General features: G+C 39.8%; 1 long non-coding RNA gene across 1 annotated transcript in view; it reads right to left on the bottom strand.

The window, feature by feature from the left end:
* LOC308509800 overlaps positions 1–13344 on the bottom strand; it is a 59625-nt gene extending 46281 nt beyond the window's left edge. The window contains exons 1-2 of the long non-coding RNA XR_013995256.1: positions 13161–13344; positions 7638–7848 (exon numbers count right to left, since the gene is read on the bottom strand). This is a non-coding gene — a long non-coding RNA (uncharacterized lncRNA). The remainder of the gene's footprint in view (positions 1–7637; positions 7849–13160) is intronic.
* Positions 13345–20594: the final 7250 nt, after the last annotated feature.

Here is a 20594-nt window from a genome sequence, read left to right as displayed (position 1 = left end):
TTAATAAAATAGATTTAATTTTTTAATTTTATAAATTATTAATTTAAAACAAGTATTATAAGTGGTTCTTTCTATGCACAAAGGATATGAAAAAGTCATGCATAGCAGCAAGGAAAGGTATCCAAAATTCTTGGAGAAAGCCAAGTCCACTGAAATTATACTTTGACACTATACTTGCTTCTTGGGTAATGTTTCCAGCAGAGAATTTAAAAGGTAGTATGATATGAGGTTTAAAAAAAGTTGTGATTGGATGTCACCTCAGAATCTGTAATTGCCTTAGGAGGCCAAAACATCTCCTTTGTTGGAAGTACTTGCCTGGTGATTCCCATGAAACTCAGCTGTGGGTTGTGGGCATGCCCTCAGTGGGCATCCCTTCACCCAACGGGACCACTTAGGTTCTAAGGTGCTAGAGTGTTCATACAGGGAAGCATTCCACCTTTGGCAGAGGACTCAGAAATAGTATCTTCACATTTCCTTGAACTGAGAATAAAGGGACAATAAAAACAGAGTAAGTAGTCTCTTGGAGCCCTGAAATTTCTGTCTCATTGCTACGAAAGGAACCAAAGTTGGGCTTATCTCAGAAAGAGGACTCATTCCCAATTCTGAACGTTCCTAAAATATTCTCTATATGCCCACACTGGCAACCATGTTGAAATGCTGGTTCATATGTGCCTCATACTTTGATGATTCATTCTTTCCCTTTAGATAGAAGCAGAAAATAAGACTGAAAACACAGTTTGGGGCCAAATTGTGGAGGGCCTTAAATAAGACCAATGGGCATTTACTTTATTTAAAAGGCAGTGATGAGTTAGCAAAGATTTTAAAGCAGACAAGTAAACTTCTTTTTTAAAAATACTTTAAACATATGAGTCTTTTCCAGTAGCATACATTCAAGTACAGCCTAGAAGTGAGAGTCCACTTAGGAGGTATTGCAAGAGCCACTCAAGATCTGAACTAGTGTTGTGGAAGTGGTAGGGTGACTATCTAATTTCTGGCCCTAACTGGATCACTTTTGTGAGTGAAAGAAGGTGCTAACAGAATGGGGTGCTGAGTGTAAACCCCAACTATCCTGAGCAAACTGGGGTACAAGGTCACTCAAGTCAGTGGGAAGACAGATGAAAAAAGACAGAGAAATGTGAAGAAGAAACACAAAGACTCAGTGATTTACCAGATTCAAGAGGTCAAGAAGAAGGGAAGAGTCAAATACAATGCTGAACTCTGGGTGACCGGGAGAACACTGGTACCATTAACAGAAATAGAACACACCTAGGTGCTGGATACGTAGAGGAGGTAGCCAGGTGGAGATGTTGAACAAACAACAAATGCTGGATTAAAGCCTGATCAGGTCTGGATATAGAAATAAAGGACTCATTTCCAAAAGAAGGGAGGGAAGAGAAGACAGTGAAAGACAGTCTCAGGAATAGACTTATCATAGGGGCAAAAGAGGAGAGGGAGTCTGTGAAGTTGTCAACGAAGGGGCCAGAGACATACAAGAAGGGACATTGGGCATTATCGCCAAAACAAAGGCTTTCAAGTGAACTTTGAGAAAACAGGGGGAAAATGGTATCGTATACTACAGTAAACACCAGGTTGAGAATACAGCTGAAGACTCTAGATCAGAGAGTTACCAGTGAACATCAGGAAGCAGTTTTGTTACAGAGAAGGGAACTAAATCTACATTGCAAATAAAAGTAAATAAAAATCCAAGATGGCAGAGTAGATAAACATTGTGCATGCTTCCTTCTGTGAACACATTAAAATTACAACTAAATTATAGAAAAATCAACCTGGAGAACCATCTGAAGTCTGGCTGAACAGAAGTTTTTTAGTTAAGGATATACAAAAGAAGCCATGTTGAGACTGGTAGGAGGGGCAAAGATGTGAAACAGGCCCCAAACCTCCTTGTGGTGGTTGGGAATCAGGAAGGATATCTCAGCCACAGAGGTTCTCCCTGGAAAATCAAGGGACCCCAGCCCTACACCAGACTCCCCAGCCAGGAGTACTAGTGCCTGGAAGAGGAACACCTACAATATCTGGCTGTGAAAAAATAGTGGGGATTCCAACCATCCAGGTGGGCAGGAAGGATGTGGGAATCCAGATATCCTCTTAAACGGCCCACTCACAGATTAATCTTGGACTCCAGCATAGGGATGGTGACAACGGGGTGTCAGAGGCATACCGGGGACAGATTGAGGTGTGTGGCTTCAGAGCAAGAGCTGGAGACAGTCACCATTTTCACTGTGGAGTTCTCCTCCCAAGCAGCTGGGTGGCAGGTGCTATCTTCCTGTGTTGAGCCCTCTCCCACACAGCCAAATCTGAATGATAGGCCTGGTGATCTCTGCTGGGACCCTGCCCCACTGAACACCCACAACACATATAGACACTTCCTCCCGAGCAGCTAGCCCCACTCACATTGCATTCTTTCTTGGAAAGCTATCAGAGTCCACGGGCCCCAGGTGGGTGGCGACTGGCCTCAGTGTGCTCTGAGATTTTCGCTGAGTAGCTCCAGACTCAGCACTGGCACCAAATGAGAGTCTACATTAACCTGGTGATCACAGCTCTTCCCACTCTAATGACTCTCTGAGACCCTGCCTCACCCAACTACATATCACCCGAGGTTTTATCAGTTGTGGAACTTTATTTTTTTTTTATTAGTTTCAGGTGCACAAGACAAGGTAATACTTAGACGTTCATCATTTATATCCCTCACACTGTGGACCCTCCTCCCCCCATCCCCCCTTCCACTATCCCTCCAACATAACACCCAGCCATCACATTATATATATAAAATTATAGTTGGCATTCATTATTGTTCAGCTTCAGGTGTACAGTACATTGATCAAGCATCTACATCTTCCCTGAGGTGGTCTCCCAAATGGGACACGTGTCCATCAGATACCCTACAAAATCTTTACAACATTATTGATTACGTTCCCCAAAATATTTTTCAAAAACCCTGAGGCCATTTTGTGGTTACCGACTGTTTTCTAATCCCCTCACCTTTCCCCTTATCCCCACCCCCCCCTCGCCTATCTAACAACCCTCAGTTTTTCCTCTTTGTCCCCAGAACTGTTTCTGATTAGTTCATTCACTTATTCTTTTCTTTAGATTCCGCATATAAGTGAGATCATATGGTACTTGTCTTTCTCTTTCTGACTTATTTCGCGTAACATAATGTTCTCTAGATCTATCCATGTTGTTGCAAATGGTAAGATTTCTTTTTTCTTTATGGCTGCAAAATACTCCATTGCATAAATGTACCACAGTTTCTTAATCCAGTCATCTACCGATGGGCATTTCGGTCGTTTCCATGTCTTGTCAATTGTGTATCGTGCTGCAATAAACATAGGAGTGCATACAGATTTTTGAATTGGAGTTTTGGATTTCTCCGGATAGATGAGTGGCGGAAATTTAAAGTAGCCAACATTTGGCAGCAGGCCTCAGGGTGTCCTGGCTTTTTGCAGAGCTACGCCAGGCCTGGAACTGGTGGTAGCCATCCTCGGTTCGCAGCATGGCCTTTCCCATGTGCCTCAAACTTTAGCACAGGCAGCAAAAATCTGTGGATTGCTTTGTAGCTTCTATCGGTAGTCCCTGGCCAGTCACAAGCAGTGGATGACCTTGGCCTGCACCAGAGTCCCTCCCAAGAACATGCAGAACCAACAAACTTGGAGGTTAGCTTCAAACCTCAGCAGAGCACCACCCAATTAGCCCCATAAGTGACACACACAAAAAATGGTCTCAACAAGCATCAGAGTTCACTGGGCAGAATCCTACTCAGTGGGATAAACCCCACACACAGAAGCCCACAACTGTAGACATGGTCAAACCCCACAGCCAGTCAGGCTTAGGGCCAATCCTATGCACTGACATGTCAACAGTAATCAAGGCTCAACTATAACAGGAGGGCACACCCAACCCACATAAGGGATACTCCTGGAGCAGGTAACCAGGGAGACTGTGCCAGGGCCCCACACAGCACCTACTACATAAGGCCACCCAGCTAAGACTGGGATACATAGCAGATTTATCTAATACATACAAACAAACACAGAGAGGCAGCAAAAATGAGGAAACAAAGAAATACATCCCAAATGAAAGAACAGGAGAAAACTCCACAAAAAGAATTAAACAAAATAGAAGCAAGCAATCTACCACAGAGTTCAAAACAATGGTTATAAGGAAGCTCAAAGAGCTTAGTGAAAACTTCAACATACAGATAGCAAGCATAAAAAAGGACATAAAAACCATAAAAAGAACCACATCAGAAATGAAGAAAACAATAACTAAAATGAAGAATGCACTAGAAGGTATCACCAGCAGACTAGATGAAGCAGAGGATCAAATCAGCAATTTGGAAGACAAGGTAGCAGAAAATATCCAATTGGAACACCAAAAATTGAGAATAGTTTAAGAGATCTCTTGGACAACATCAAGCATAGAAACATTCATATCATGGGAGTAACAGAAGAAGAGAGGAAGCAAGGGATTTAGAACTTATTTGAAGAAATAATGACTGAAAACTTTCCTAATCTGGCAAAGATAATAAATATACAAGCCCAGGAAGTGCAGATTCCCAAACAAGATGAACTCAAACAGGCCGACAACAAAACCCATTATAATTAAAATGGCAAATGTTAAAAGAGAGAATTCTAAAAGCAGCAAGAGAAAGCAAATTAGTAACTTATAAGGGAGCTCCCATAAGATGGTAAGCTGATTTCTCAACAGAAACTTTGCAGGCCAGAAGGGATTGGCACAAAATATTCAACATGAGGAAAAGCAAGGACATACAACCCAGGGTACTCTACCCAGCAAGGCTATCATTTAAAATCAAAGGACAGATAAAAAGCTTCCCAGACAAGTAAAAGCTAAAGGAATTCATCAACACCAAACCAGTCTTATAAGGAATATTAGAGAGACTTCTTTAAGAAGGGGGGGGGGGGATGATCAAAATTATAAATAATAAAATGGCAATAGCTACATACCTATCAACAATTTCTTTCAATGTAAATGTATTAAATGCTTCAATCAAAAGATATAGGAGGGCTGAATGAATACAAAAACAAAACCCTTACAGAAACTGTGTTGGGGGTGACCTGTACTGCCAGAGTTTATGGAAGTAGAAAGGCTTGAACGATTTCCATGGGTCAGATGCGGGCTGTTGGGGAGAACAAACAAGCCTAATATCTTCTGTGGGGCCTGTCCAATTGGGCCAACTAAGAGGGTGGACAGGCCTCAGCAGAGAGAAGCTGAAGGTAGCAATGTGTTTCGGGGGCCGCATAATGGAAAAGCAGCCAGTTGGAAGCCAGTTCATCATTCTTGTCAAGGGAAATACAGGTGGGACGTCCCTAGTGACTCGGGATATCCCAAAAGAACCCATGCAAACATCGATAAGAAAAAGAGTCCATTTACAAGCTGCCAGATTCAGATAGCACAAAATCACCCAACTATGAAATAACTTTCCTGCCCCTTTGTGGTTACTTATTCTCCCCTGTTTCAACCCTGTATGTGTCAGAGACCATAGAATATGCCAGAAGGGGGGTAGAAGGATAGGATGGAGAAAGAATGTGGAGAACGAACTTGAACTCAACCCACCTTTCCCAGGAGTAGACTTCCCACCTACAACAGGTCTTAGCTGAATGAGAGGAGAGGTTTTAGGTTTATTTGCAAGTTCAGAGTTTTGTTTCTTACATGGTCCTGGATATTTTAATTTCTGAATTGACTCTATATTTACAATTTAAAGTGACTTTAGGACCTTACATTACCTAAGGATAATCAGAAGAGTTGTGGGATTTCTAGAACAAGGGGAAAACATCCCCCACTGAATAAAGTTTAAATGGTCAGGAGATAATAAACATTTGCTTTCTGATGATAGCCCTGCATGCTCCATGCACCAATGCATTAACATTTATCGAGTGCTAACTTTGCCAAGTACAGTGCTGAACACTTCATTGCATTATATCACTTAAAACATAGCTATTTTCATGGAAAGAAGACCCAAAGTGCAGGGCAATAGAATCCCATTTAAGTTAAAAACAAATAAACAAAAGAAAGTGTGTGTGTGTATGTGTGTGTGTGTGCATGTGTGTGTGTTTTTGTTTGAGTATGTACATTTGAAAATGTGCAGGAAAATGATGGGAAGGCTTATTAGTCAGGATTCTCCAGAGAAACATAATTAACAAGATGTGTGTATATAGAGAGATGGAGATTGATTTTAAGGAATTGGCTCATGCTATTGTGGAGGATTGGTGAATCCAAAATCTGATGGGGCAAGGTGGCAGGATGGAGACATAGGAAAGAGTTCATTTCCAGTCCAAAGGCAATCTGATGGCAGAATTCCTTCTTTCTCTGGGAAGGGCACTCTTTGTTCTATTAAGGCCTTCAACTGATTGGGTGAGGCCCATCCATCCAAGTAGGGAGAGTAATCTACTTTACTCAAAATCTACCAATGTAAAGTTAATTTCATCCAAAAACACCTTCACAGAAAATATCTAGAATAATATTTGACTAAATATCTTGGGTACCATGGCCCAGCCAAGTTGACACATAAAATTCACCATCACAGAAGGATACATATCCAACTATTGATAGTGAGTGGGTACCTCTGGGGCAGGGGTGAAAGTGAAAGGAAATCAGGTGAGATTTTCATTCTAACTCTATGTATCAGTATACACTATGCACCCTTAGACCCAAGTAAGAAGGAAAGTGTTTGCTCCTGCTCCTGCTACTGGATTATAGACAAACCCACTCTGACCCTTCTCTGGTTGTGACTCCTTCCCAGGGCTAGGAGCTTTCAGAGCCAAGGGTATAAGTCTATCCAGAGTCTGCTACACATCCAGCCCAAGACTCTCATTCTCCCTCTTTGATTCTGTGTTCTCTGACCTTCTTCTCTCAAAATTTAATTCCTTTCATTTAATTATGCAAATCAACGTAGGTCTCACTCACAACTCAGCTGTTACCTTCGTATATCCAAGGCTTCCAGAAAAGGTCTATGTACTCTGAGGCCCATAGTTGAATAGCATAAAAGAAAGAGAAGAGTCTTTGTAATTTCAATTTCTTCTTTCTCCATCAATGGAAGGGAGTAGTACAGAGATTCCTTTTCCCACTCTATCAATTAGGATGATTTGAGCTATAAGTAATAGAAACCCAATTCAAACTGATTTAAACAAAAAGGTTTATTATATTATGTAACAGGAAGTCTAGAGTTTGGGAGGTTTGGAGATTGATTTCAGGACACAAATTCCTCCATCTTTTTTGTTCTGTCATCTTTAGCTTACTGGCTGGATCCTTAGAGCTACCCACTTATGGTCACAATATAGCTGCCATAGTTCCAGAAGTCAAATGCAGACACAACAATATCAGACTGAAAACACACACACATTTCCCCCCATAAGTGTTTTTTTATCTATAAGAAAAAGCCATCCAGCCATTCATCGACTGAAAATGGTCATATGTATCCCACTAAAATACTTGGGGGGGAAATTGAGTTACCAAAGTTGACTTAAACCAATCATGAGTTGCCTCCTAGAACTGAGAAGAAGCCATTTCCTGAGTACATTTGTTCTGGTTATCTCTTATTACATAACCAACCATCCAAAAATGTAGTAGTTTAAAACAGCAATTTTTCTGTTATCTCTTACAGTTTTGTGAGTTGACTGGACTCGGTTAGGCATTTCTGGGGGCTCTCATGTGGCCACAGTCAGATAATGACTGGGGTTCAAGTCTTCTGAAGGCTCCACTGGGCTGCGATGTTTTCCAAGATGGCTTCCGTGCTCACACATCTGGTCATCTGTCCTTGGGGACTCTTCCACATGGCCTCTCTCTCTATCAGAATAGCCTCTTACATGGCAGCTACAGAAGACAAGAAGAAGAAACTGCCAGCCCTCTTTAATGTTAAGCCTAGAACTAGCCATATTCTACTGTGTCAAATTCTTCTGCCATATTTTATGGGTCAAATCAATCCAACCCAGATTCTAGAGACTCCACTTCTCAATAGGGGGAGTAGCATGTGTTTAAACAGGGGGAAGGAATTCACGGCAGCCATCTTTAAAATCAAGTTACCACAGGATTTCTGACCAACATTCAAATAAAAATGGGATTCTGCTAACAAGGAAAAAATGGAGAAATAATTGTTGAGTAGACAACCACCTTAGACCCCATTTGGGTAAATTATCTGTGAAGAGAAGAGGTGTATTTATAATTCAGCCTAATCATGGGGCTCCACAATGGCTCTCAAACCAGAATGGCCATTAATTAGAGGACTGCAAAGACTCCTTTGATGTGTTCAATTGCTCTCTCAGTTTTAACTACCATCATTTTTTAAAAACCATAAGATATTTTAGCTGATAGAAATTCAGAGATCATTTTATCCAACAAACCATTTTACAGACTTAGAAGCAAGGATTCAGAGAAATTATATGTTATATCCAAGATAACACTAAATGACAGAACAAAGACATTGACCACTAAGCCTCAGGCATGTCTCTGTCCCCCATTCTGCCTCCACAAAATAGAGTTCCCATCATCAGTTGTGTAGTAGAGTTAAAAGAGCACTGGATTAGGAGTCTGAGACCGAGTTCCACATCTAGCTTTGTGTGACATACTTTTAGTGGACCCTCAGTATTCAGCCTCATCTTTTCCATAGTAAAAGACAACCCAATTTTATTTAGTGCACGTGTTTAACTATAACACTGCATTTCCTAAACTTCCTTGTAGCTAGATACAGCCACGTGACAAAGTTCTGGCCAATAAGATTTAAGCACAAATGTGTGACTCCCAGGAAGCCTCTTTACAATTTAGTCTTTACCCATGACCTTTTTCTTCCTCCGGCTTGCCCTTCCTCCATTCCGTGTCTGACTCCACTGTGACAGCCAGAACACCAGCAGCTATTTGGGACCACACAGATAAGGGCCGCACCCCAGGGAAGTGGATGGAACCTGGGCCCCTGACAACTCTGTAAAATTGCTCACAAATGATTTTATTTTTCCTCTCAATTTTTCTTCCTCTAGGCTTCCCCAGTCTCCAGATACAACATTACCAGAGTCCCAGACACAAAACTACTCATAACTTTGGCATCTTCCTCAGCTCCCTTATTTCTGTCATCAGACAGCAAACCCTTCGCTACATCTTTCTAATTCTTTCATCACTGCATGCTCTTCCCTCTAACCTGGCCCTGCCTGAGCAGCTATCTGATTGGCAGTGATAGTGACAGCAGCTACTAAAGCTGTTTGCCAACCTCATAACATGACGCTTTGATCACTGTCTTGGCTGTATCTTCTGTTTTTGTCAGTCACTGACCATTGTGTTTTCTTGAGCAGTTCATCTTGCAAGGCAGAAAATAAATGGCAGGAGTAGGACTTCCCTTCAGTGAATATACAGTCCTACCAAAGAAACAGTATGCCATTCATTCATTCACTCAGTCAATTTTTATTGTGTTTGTTTTGTACCGGGATGTGACCTAGTGCCAGAGATAGAAAGATGACTGAGACATGGCCCCTGCCCTCAAGGCCCAGTCCTTCCAGAAAAGACAGTAGCGTATAAATAAAAACCAGAAACAAATAACTAGATGAAAATTTATTTTCAAGAAGAAAGTCCCAAAGCCAAGTTTCTGTTTGCCATTCAAGGAAGAACAAGGCAAACACCACCCAGAGTCTCCTAGGCCCAGTATACACATTTGGAAGAGGGTCCCATAGAGCCCATGCAATAACCTACAGCGCACTAACTTCTGTTGTAATCTTTTAGTGGTTGCAAAATGCCCATCTATCACTTTAGCTAAATGGGATTTGGGTGATTACGTTCCTTCCAGCTCTAAATTTCTACGTTCTATGAAATACATAACTAATGACAGTTATGGTTACCCAGACACATATACATGAGTGCTTAGGGGTGCTTAGACTCGATAAGAGTGTCTGGAGATGAGCGAGTTAATCTAGGAGGGTTTAACAGAAAAATGCCCACACAGGCATTCCAGTAGGAATGAGAGTGCTTTCCTGTCAATAATACTTCCAAGTGAATAACAGCCACAATCAGAGCCTTCAATTGTGCTTAGTACAAAGAGTTTCCACATATATGTTTCATTAGAAAATAAGACAATACCATTTAATAAAATGTTATGGTTTCATTGCACATACTTATTTTCTACACCCCCACTGTTTCTAAAAATGGATTTGAAATCACTTATAATGAAAAACATCTATATAATAGGAAGATTTTGTAAAAGACAAGAGAGGATGAGACATAACAGAAAACTAGAATGACTAAATTAATAAGAATACAGCAGGTCTTCAAATAACGTTTCATTCAAAGTTGTTTCATTTTGCTGATGAAATGCTGTAGGAACTTAACTCTTGTTTACATCAGTTGGCCTATGGTAAAATTGGTTTCATTAAATGTCATTTTGCCACAGTTCCAAGAACCTACAAATCAACTACATTAAGTTAGGACTTATCTCTGAGCTTCATGTTAGCTAAGGCAAAATGTAAAACATCCTGGGTTACACTGCTCTCATTAACTAATAAAAAGAAGAATATCAGTGGGACAGCGGGATGGTTCAGTTGGTTAGAGCATGAGCTCTGAATTACAGGGTTGCCAGTTCGATTCCCACATGGGCCAGTGAGCTACACCCTCCACAACTAGATTGAAGACAACGAGCTGCCACTGAGCTGCCAGAGGGGTGGCCAGATGGCTCAGTTGGTTAGAGCGCGAGCTCTTAACAACAAGTTTGCTGGTTCAATTCTCACATGGGATGGTGGGCTGCACCCCCTGCAATTAAGATTGAAAACAGCAACTGGACTTGGAGCTGAGCTGTGCCCTCCACAACTAGACTGAAGGACAACAACTTGGACTGATGGGCCCTGGAGAAATACACTCTTCCCCAATATTCCCCAATTAAACAAACAAAGAAGAATATCAGTTTTTCAGGATCTCTTTATAATTTTTGAGGAGAACTTATTGTATAAATCTTTATGGAAGCAACATTGAACAATTTGAGAAGAATATAGTCAAGAACAGATTTACTAATACCTTAAATCAATGCTCAATAAAATACCAAAGCATATAATCAAATAATAGTCTGTGTAGGACCACCTAATATAATGTTGCTGCTAACAATAGAAACATGTTTGGGGAAAAATGAAGATCCTATCCTAGAGAATCTTTTGTAAAACTGAATATCCTAAGCTCAATTGCCCACCCAGCTGAACTGTCACTTTGCACAGATACACTTCTGTGTGACCTGGAATTTTGTAACAGGACTATGAGGGTTTCTCTGAATTCTCAGTCAACACCGGTGGACTAGTTGACCAAGGTAATACCAAACAGTCCACCAAATACTAGTACACAGGATCACAAAGAATTCTCTCGAAGAAACAGCCTCCATATTCAGTGGACTCATCCTACACTCTGAGGGCTCTGAACTTCACTGAAAGCCCATTGGAAGCACTGGATAACCTTCCCAAAAGAACCAAGCACGTTTCCACAATGCTACATGACAGACCAGGACTGCTGATGCTTCTTCGTTCTCTCTCTAAAAGTTTAAAAGCATGTATTCTTCTAGTCCCCTGGATGGATACTGGTTTGTCCCTGCAACGTCTCAGGCTTGGACCAGCCCTTATCACCAGACATCTGCCCAGAGGCCACCTAGCTTCCAATCCCTAAGAAAGGAGCAACAGTGCTCAGCACCCAATGCTATTCAAAAAAATAGGGATTTCAGAGACCAAAAGTGGAACTTCCGGAGTAAGACAGGATTCCAATAACTGCTTTCCAAACTTGGTTACACAAGAGATTTCTGGAGGATTTAGAACCCACTTCTTACCCTGAACTCTCCAGACTCTCCTAGATCCACAAGCAGATGTGGAAAGCCCCAGCAGGCTCTAAACTTCTTTCCCTAAATCACTCCGGGCCTCAAAGGTCCAATATGCAGCCAGCAGAGGAGTGTAGTATATGTTCCTTCCAGTTGGATGGGCCTGCTTCTCTCTTGTTTGTCTGTCAAAATCCTGTTCATCCTTCAAAACTCAGGTCAGGCATTATCAGTTCTAGAAATATTTCCCTGACAATTCCTTCTCTCCATGAGAATAAATCACTCCAAGCTCTGTCCTATTTCTTTACTTTGTATAGACTTTATTACTGCCTGCCTCATTCATGTATTTATTTCTCATGCTTGACTCTAAACTCCACAAAAACAGAGATTTTTACCCCTCTCTGTAATCCTCAATGCTAGCAAAGGGCTTACCATTTTCTGAGGGCTTAATTAGGGTTTATTGAACTATCTGAACAAGAGTTTTAAGTCTGATGAAAAATTCCAAATGTTACAGTAGGGATTTGCCAGGCTCCCAGATGGCTTGGGTGAGGTCTTCATACTTCCAATGCTGTCTACCATACTTCAAATTAGATTCTTAAGACTTATTAGACTTAACCTTTTAGAATTCAAGACCCGCACTGGTGAGAAGTTGGGATAAAGAAGAACTGGGTGCTCAGTGAAGTTATAGAACATATTTACAGAAAGTGTTTTGAAATATTTACTTTGTTATTGCCTGCGTCTCCCCATTCCCACCACAGACCCCCTGAATTTTACCTTATATACCAGAACCTCTTTTCTCCTCAGCTCCTGGTTAGAAGTCTCTCACTACGAAACAAGGACTTGGCTTAACCAAATGTTTGTCAGGCTCTTGAACCTTCTTCTAGACCCATCTGTGTACTTCCTTGTAAAATCTACTTTAAGCAAGAACCCTGCTAAGTCAGTCTAACCAGTACACTCCCACCCTTGATATCTTATCACCCTTGATATCTGATCCGGTCTCTCCACCATCTGCCAGTGATGTCTGATCATTCCGGCCTGTCTTCAGCAAGAATCCTGTTAGGTTGGTTTAGCCAGAACCCCCCCTTAGCCCTGATGGTTCCTCCTAGTAACTTTCCATCCACTTACCCCCACACTGTTCCTTGGTTATAAATTCCCACTTGCTCATACTGTAGTTGGAGCTGAACCCAATCTCTCTTCCCCACTATAAAATCCCATTGCAGTGGTCCTTATACCTATTGCAATGGTCCTTTATAAAGCCTGCCTTACTATCTTTTCAAGTATCATTGAATATTTTTTTTAATAGAACAAGAAGTAAAAGCTTCAGGCACTTAACTATTTGGGGAGGGGGCGGGGGGAATCTACTAACCTTAATCCAAAAATCCAAAGTGAAAGATTCAAATGCGTACTTGCAAAGTGGGTTTTTCTGTTCCTAGAAATAAGAAAACGTTCTCTTCTCAGCTTCAAATGGGAGAAAAGAAGGAAAAGTGATCACACTATGGGGAGCATTTGAGAAGAAAAACACCCTCTCGCTCCTGTGTTCCCGGACCGCCAGCTGACAGCAGCCAGCCAATCACCCGGGGATTCTCTGGGTTGGAGTGACTCTCATAAGGTCACATAAATTTCGCCTACTCTCCTCTCCCCACCCATTCGCTCCCCACCCGTCCTCTTACACAACGCTCTCATCCCAAAATGGCTCTGGAACCGCTCAAAATAGAGAGTGAACATCACCACCTTCAGGTGATGGCTGGAAGGGAAAGACCCTGATAGGCAGGAACAGATGGAATCATTTGAAATCAGCCACCCATCAACACAGCAGTGGGACATATCACCCCCATCAGAACAGCCTTACAATTGTGCAACTTCTGAAATATGGAACCTTCCCACATCTGACAACAGGAAGCTCAGGTGCTGAGGTTCCATTGGTCCCTACAGGACTCTAGTTCCCTGCTCTATGGAAGGAGCTATAGTCTGTCTCCAGGTGATGTATTTACCCTTGTTTTTCTGATTTTAAGGAGCTTTTCATATCCTATCACTCAGCTTTTAGCTAAAACCCCGGTGCTAGCATTTTAAGTACTAAGGGCTCACTTCAAAAATGTGCTTAAAGTTAAAATCTAACCTAAAATACACATTTTCTTATTTGGTGACTGAGGTGTGAAATGGAATCATGTGGGATGAGGAAGTGGCAGAGTAGAACAAAGAAACAATACCAACAACACAGAAATTAGTGTTTTGTGAGCTCTGGGAAACACATGTTTGAGAAAGTTAATTCCCTGGGAAGTGCTTGCTTCTATGTTGTAGTTTTTTTTCTGTTCTACTCTTCCACTTCCGTATCCCATGTGATTCTGTTTCATGGCTCAGTCATTGAAAAGAAAATGTATATTTTAATTTTGAAGTGCGAATTCTGAAACATCTTTGAAGTGTGCGTTTGTGCAACAGAGCTGAATCCCTAAGCCTGACAGATCAGCAACAGAGTTGAGATGACTGAAAAGAAAGTTGAGAGCTCAAGTTGATTCAGCAAGAAAATTCTGGATGACATTAGGAGAATGAGAAGTAAGTAAGTGGCAAAGTAACCTACTATTGCTCAGAATCAGGTAAATATTAAGACCACCAAAAAATAATAATAATTATTCAGGCACCTCTAGAAGGCAGGTGGTAGCAATTAACAGGAGAAGAAAGGGTTTTTTTGCATTGATTTTTCTGGGAAAGAAGCACTGCAATGTTTGAGGCCAATTAAGAGAATTGTAATTTTAATCATTTCACTTGCAAAAAAGAATAAATCCAAAAGAAAGGTTGTACAATAGGCTATAGTTGTTTTTTTAAAATCAGAAGCATAGCACTTTAAGTGTCCAGTCATATTTTATAATGGTGAAGAAGACTACAGTTGTCTTTACAAGACAGTTATTCAATAATTCTTACACTAGCTATTTGTTATTATAGAGAAACTCTTTGAAGAGAGGGAATTGGTGGTCATAGGAGCACAAGACCTGCAAAAGGTCCAGCACAAAAATGTTCCTTATGTCTAGTTGACAGTTCTACCAAAGTCAACAGCCATCAATAGGGGCTTGAATGTCACTCCCTATTTGTGGTTTTTAAATTTATTTATCATCATTTCTTTTTGACTTTCTATTAAAAAAAAGAAAGAAATGAATGAATTTATTGTATCCTAGGAAGTAAATTTTAACCTCAGTGCGAAAGGGCTTTATGCTCATATGTTATCCTAACAATACAATAATAATAACAACATTTGTGTTCCCGCAAGCAGCACCCCCTCAGCTCTACAGTAAAAATCTATTGTTTAAGGAGAGACATGATTCCTGAGCTAGTCGTCATGTTTCAGTTCATTCATTATCATAGAAGAGAAAGAATGTTGATTCTCAAGCCCACACTGCACTTCTGAAGGATCTCAAGATTCCAAAATTTAAGGAGGCTGAGGGAAGTTGTAAAGGGTAATGGGGGTCAAATATATGGTGATGGAAGGAGACTTAACTTTAGGTGGTGAGCACACAATGAAATATACAGACGATGTATTAAACACTTGAAACTTATATAATCTTATTAACCAATATCACCCTAATAAATTTAATAAAATAAAAGAGAAAAAAACATTCCAAAATTTGACTTGATAATTAAAAACAAATCCTACAATGTTGTATGTGGAAAGTCATGTTTGCTAATAGCCCTGCATGTTATAGACTCACCCAAACAAAGCCATGACTGAAGAGCAGTCTTGGAATAAAGAGACAGAGAATCCCTGGGTAGCAATGGGTCAGCTGTCCCTCAAAAAGGCCTTCAGTTGACAGCATATCTTTTTGGACTTTTTCAGTAAACTAGTTCAATTATCTATTAAATCTGTCCTGAACCTTTCACTAGCAACTTTTAATTCCTATCTGTTACTTAAGACAGTGTGAGACAAATAGCCCAAGGAGGAGAAAAAAATGTATAGTAATGTTTACTAAAATAAAGAACTTGGAACTTTTCTCTTAAAAGGGAATCACAAATTTTTAAACTCATGAGTTTGGCTATTTTTTTTTTTAAGAACAAAGTGTACAGAATCTAAAGAATATATGCGTATCGCACATGGCTCAGGAACCATGTGTGTAAATTCAGAGATTACATAGATCCTTTTAGTGTTTCACATATTTGAGCTCACATAAGTCAATGCATTTTTGAAGTTATGGGTTTCTAGAGTAAGAAGAATTTTCCAGCTCCTCCAGAGTGAATATTTTATACTTATAAAAATATGCAAACAAACCCAAATTGAGAGACATTCTACAAAATAACTGATTTGTATCTTCAAAAATATCAAGGTCATGACAAAGACGGAAGGGAGACTTGCAGCTTGAAGGAAACTAAAGAGACTTGACAGTTGAATGCAATGCATCAATCTGGGATTTTCTTTGGCTATAAAGGAGATTATTGGGAAAATCAGCAACTTGAATAATGTCGATTCAATAATAGTACTATAACAAGGGTAATTTTCTGAGTTTGATGATCATACTGGGTTAATGTACAAGAAATGTCCTTGTTTAGGAAACATATGTTGAAATATTGAAGGGTATAGGAGCATCGTGTCCGAAACTTACTCTTCAAAATACAGTTCAGAAAAAAACGAATAAAGTACGTATATGTGTGTATATGTACGTTATACACACATACAGAATGAAGGACATATACGATAAAGCAAATGTGTTATAAAAATCTGGAGAATCTAACAGGGATTCATTGTACTATGTTTGCCAGGTCTCTGCGAATCTGACATTCCTGAAATTGTATCAAAATAAAGAGAAAATAAAAATATTTTAAAGTAAAACATATAAAATTAATTTTTTACTATATGCATTCCTACAAGGCCTTTGGCAGCGTTTAATAAGAGGAACACATTAAAAGGCCAAGGTGTTTTATCCTAAAGATATGTATGAGGGAGCACTATTTCAAGAAGGAAATATCTAACAAGAAGAAGTTTAAAAGAAAAACAAAACAGGGGTCATTACATTCACAGCTTGATATCTGGAAAAAGATTCAAGAATATGGATAGGTTTCTCATGGATTAGCAATAAATGTATTTTAAAAGCTGAGGCTTATTTCAGAAAAGGGACAAAGATATTAACAAAGGAAAGGATCATCCCCCCACAATATCAGTACCTTTTAAAAGAGCAAGATTCCTCCCCACTCCTTGCTATGCTAAACACAGAGGAAGTTTGGGGAGAGGAAATTGATAGGAAGGGAAACATCAATATCCGTCACTGATAGAAGTCCCAGCACAAAAATGCTCTAAACCGGGTCCTAGGCTTGCGTTCACTGGGTGATTGCTTTAACAAATGATTTTCTAGGAGTATGTAAGAGTGTTTCAATGTCCTTTACACCAACCAGTGGATCCCTCCTTCTGAAGGATGAGATTCACTCGCTCTTTTATTTTAACTCCAAATTGCAGAATAGAGGAAAATATCCGTGTAGATGAATGTACTTGGAACAAAGAAGTCAATTGTCTATGCAGTCTGCAAAATCCAGTGGCAAAACCAAGAGAAGCATATACCTGCTGGTTTATGTTTTATGTATTTAATATTAGTGATTTGGTCAGAAACTTAATAATATGACTTTTTTTAATGTCCCTAGTTTTTACATTAATGTCTAGGAGAATGAGTTTGTCTCCTCACTCCCTTAGATAAAGTTCTCCAGTCTACAATAAGAGGAACTCATTATAAAATATTAATAATTTGGCCACATTACCAATTCTATATTTTTCTCAGTTTTAGTGAAGCTTCATGCCAAAGTTCTTCATTTTCTAATCTAAACACTTCATTAACATAAATATTTGCATTTAATTTTGTGAATATAAAACTTCCGAAGTAGAGAACAAAGCAAAGTTAAAAGTTAACACAAATGGTGTCTTGTTTTAGCCTTACGTGAAAATCTCTAAAAAGCCACGTGAATTGTCATGAATTGTCTAAATGTGTGGAAACAGGCTTAAATTTTTAATATTCCAATCTAAAATATATGAAACTGTTTGTCCTCTAATTTGACTTCATTTTCCTTGCTCAATGAAAGCTCTACTCACATTCAGTTTGAAGTTTATGGCTTCAGCTTTAAGTTATATAAACCCCAAAAAGGTCAGAGCACTTTTTTTAGAGGGAAAAAAAAAGTGTGCTTTTTGCCCTCACATGACTCAAATATGGCTAAAGTGACCCAACTGAAGCTTTAAAAAGACACCTACCAGTTGGTTTGGAAAGTTTTAACCTGAAACAATATAATTTATAACCTAAAATGAGACTTTGCAATGGCATGTTCTCAAATTACCTTGATTACATGTTCTATACTAACATGTGCAACCATTTATTAAACTTACAATGTCTTAAACTCACAAGGTTTCAGAATTTAATACAGTTATTGTTTGATTTTGTAATACCTTTTCTAGATTTAAAAAAGGGATCTATTAGTATATTAATAAATTAATATTGTAAGTAAAACTATTCATTTGAACAAATAGGACTGGTAGTCATAAAGCAACCATATGCGTCCCCCATGACCATTAAATCAGCCCTTTCTGAAGCTGTTTTTTCCCTCCTCCAGGAATGAAAAATTAGGGCGTGTTGCATAGTTTTTCACGATACCCTTAAGTAACAAAAGTTCCTATGGTGACTCTAGTCCCTCAAACAGTCTCGGTTCATTAATAAAATGCTCAACCCCTGTTATTTGTCAAATTTTCCAACCATGCTTAAAGTTAAGTGCTCTTCCCCTTGGCAGCTAGGTCTGATTCAGGCTGGACATCAACAGTGGCAAAAATAAGCCTGATTGACATCTTTGTTTACTCTGCCAGTGCTACCCCTCTCCTCCTCACCACACTCAACTCAGCTCTAGCTAAAGCTTCAGCCCTGACAGAGTTGGAGGGGAATGGGAGAGAAGGGGCAAGATCAATATGATATAAAACTGTATTTGGGAAAACCTGTAGAGCTGACTCTCTCTTGTGGGCTCTCTAGTGGGTTCTTGGGCAATAGAAGTTCTCGTATGTGCAGTTCCCACATAGGGGACACAGGGAAGGTACTGTCTTAGGCTGGAGCTCACACCTCCTCCCTCAGTCTCTGCCATCTGGCTATACTCTAGCATCTTCCTGCCAAGGTTTCCTCACCCATCCAACTAGATCTTTAGGGAAGGAGCTTGGACAATCCTGCACCAGTTTTCTCTCTTTTGCCTCCCACACTGGCTCCAGAGAAACCATCAGGCTTTTATTTTTTTCCCTCCACAAATCCTGATTGTGTCCCCTACCCAGAAGCCAAAATCCCCGCTTCAGTCAAGGCAACAATGTCAGCGCTGTTGAAGTATATCTCCCTAGGCATGAAGTGAGAGTGAACTCCCTTCTTCCTCTCCCTTTGGAATGGTAGGAGTTCCTTTTCTCCTCTTTGCCTCTCCAAGAGCTCTGATAGGCTGGAGATGGGTGATCAGCTAAAAGTTACTAAACCAGTTCTCAGACAACCCCATTACTATTGGTGGTCTGGAACTTGGAGTTATTTGGCACCTTGGTATTTGGTAACCTGAGCCAGAACTGATCACATTTTTTTAACATTCTATTCTCAATAGGTTTACAATATCTGTTGAGATCATTAAAAATACATCAGAATATGATAAAGCAAGGACTGGAAAATATGGTAGTAAACATTCAGCTTATACTGTTTTAATACAATATTTTTAGATGAAATATGAGGTGTGATCAAAAACTATGGTGAATGTTTAAATTTAATTTAAAAAACTATTACAATAAAAGACACATTGCCATTAATCCCCCTCAAAATACTTTCCCTCACTTTGAAAACACACCATTGTTCTTGCCATTTTCTGAAGCAGTTCTGGAAGTCCTCTTTCATGAGTGTCTTTTGTTGTGCTGTCATGGTTTCCTCAATGTCCTGAATTGATTCAAAATATTTACCTTTCATCACCATTTTGACTTTGGGGAAGAGCCAGAAGTCGCATGGTGCCAGATCTGGTGAATAAGGTGAATGAGGACACACTGTAATGTTTTTATTTGACAGAAATTGCCATATACCAGAAGCGATGTGTGACACTGAGCATTGTTATGATGGAAGTTGAAACCGTTTCCCCATTTCATGTTACTGCATTGTTCATGATCCATTATTTAGGCACACTTTAAAACATACCTTCTTTTAACTATAGTTTACACCCTACTGACAGCACTGAACAAGTTGAAACTTGTCACACACTGTTACTAAGGTTTGACTCGCCACTTCCCATATTGAAGCTCCCTGCTTTTCCTTTGGATGGCAGTTGGCAGCAGCATTCACTGTATTTTGTGATCACAACAGAAAGGCTCTGTGTCACACTTCGCTTCTGGTATGGCAACGTCTGTCAAATAAAACATTACGGTGTGTCTTCATCTACCTTATTCACTGGATCTGGCACCGTGCTACTTCTGGCTCTTCCACAAAGTCAAAAATGATTGAGGACATCGAGGCAGCCATGGGAGTGCAACTAAAGACACTCATGAAAGAGGACTTCCAGAACTGTTTTAGAAAGTGGCAAGACCACTGGGATAAGTGTGTTCAAAGTGAAGGGGAATATTTTGAGGAGGATTAATGGCAATGTGTCTTTTACGGTAAGAATTCTTTTTTATTTAAACATTCACCATATTGTTTGATCATACCTCGTATTACATGTAGAGGTACATCTAAAAGGAGGAAAATACATGTTACATTTATATTAATGTTAATGCAACTTCCTGTCATAACACAAAGTTCTAGTGAAACTATTAAAAGGGGCATATCCAGGTGTATGACTTCCATCTATAATTACC

Source organism: Rhinolophus hipposideros, assembly GCF_964194185.1.
Source record: "Rhinolophus hipposideros genome assembly, chromosome: 17".
Lineage (NCBI taxonomy): Eukaryota > Metazoa > Chordata > Mammalia > Chiroptera > Rhinolophidae > Rhinolophus > Rhinolophus hipposideros.
The sequence above is the reverse complement of the archived record's forward strand: the minus strand, read 5'-3'. Positions and strand labels throughout refer to the sequence as shown.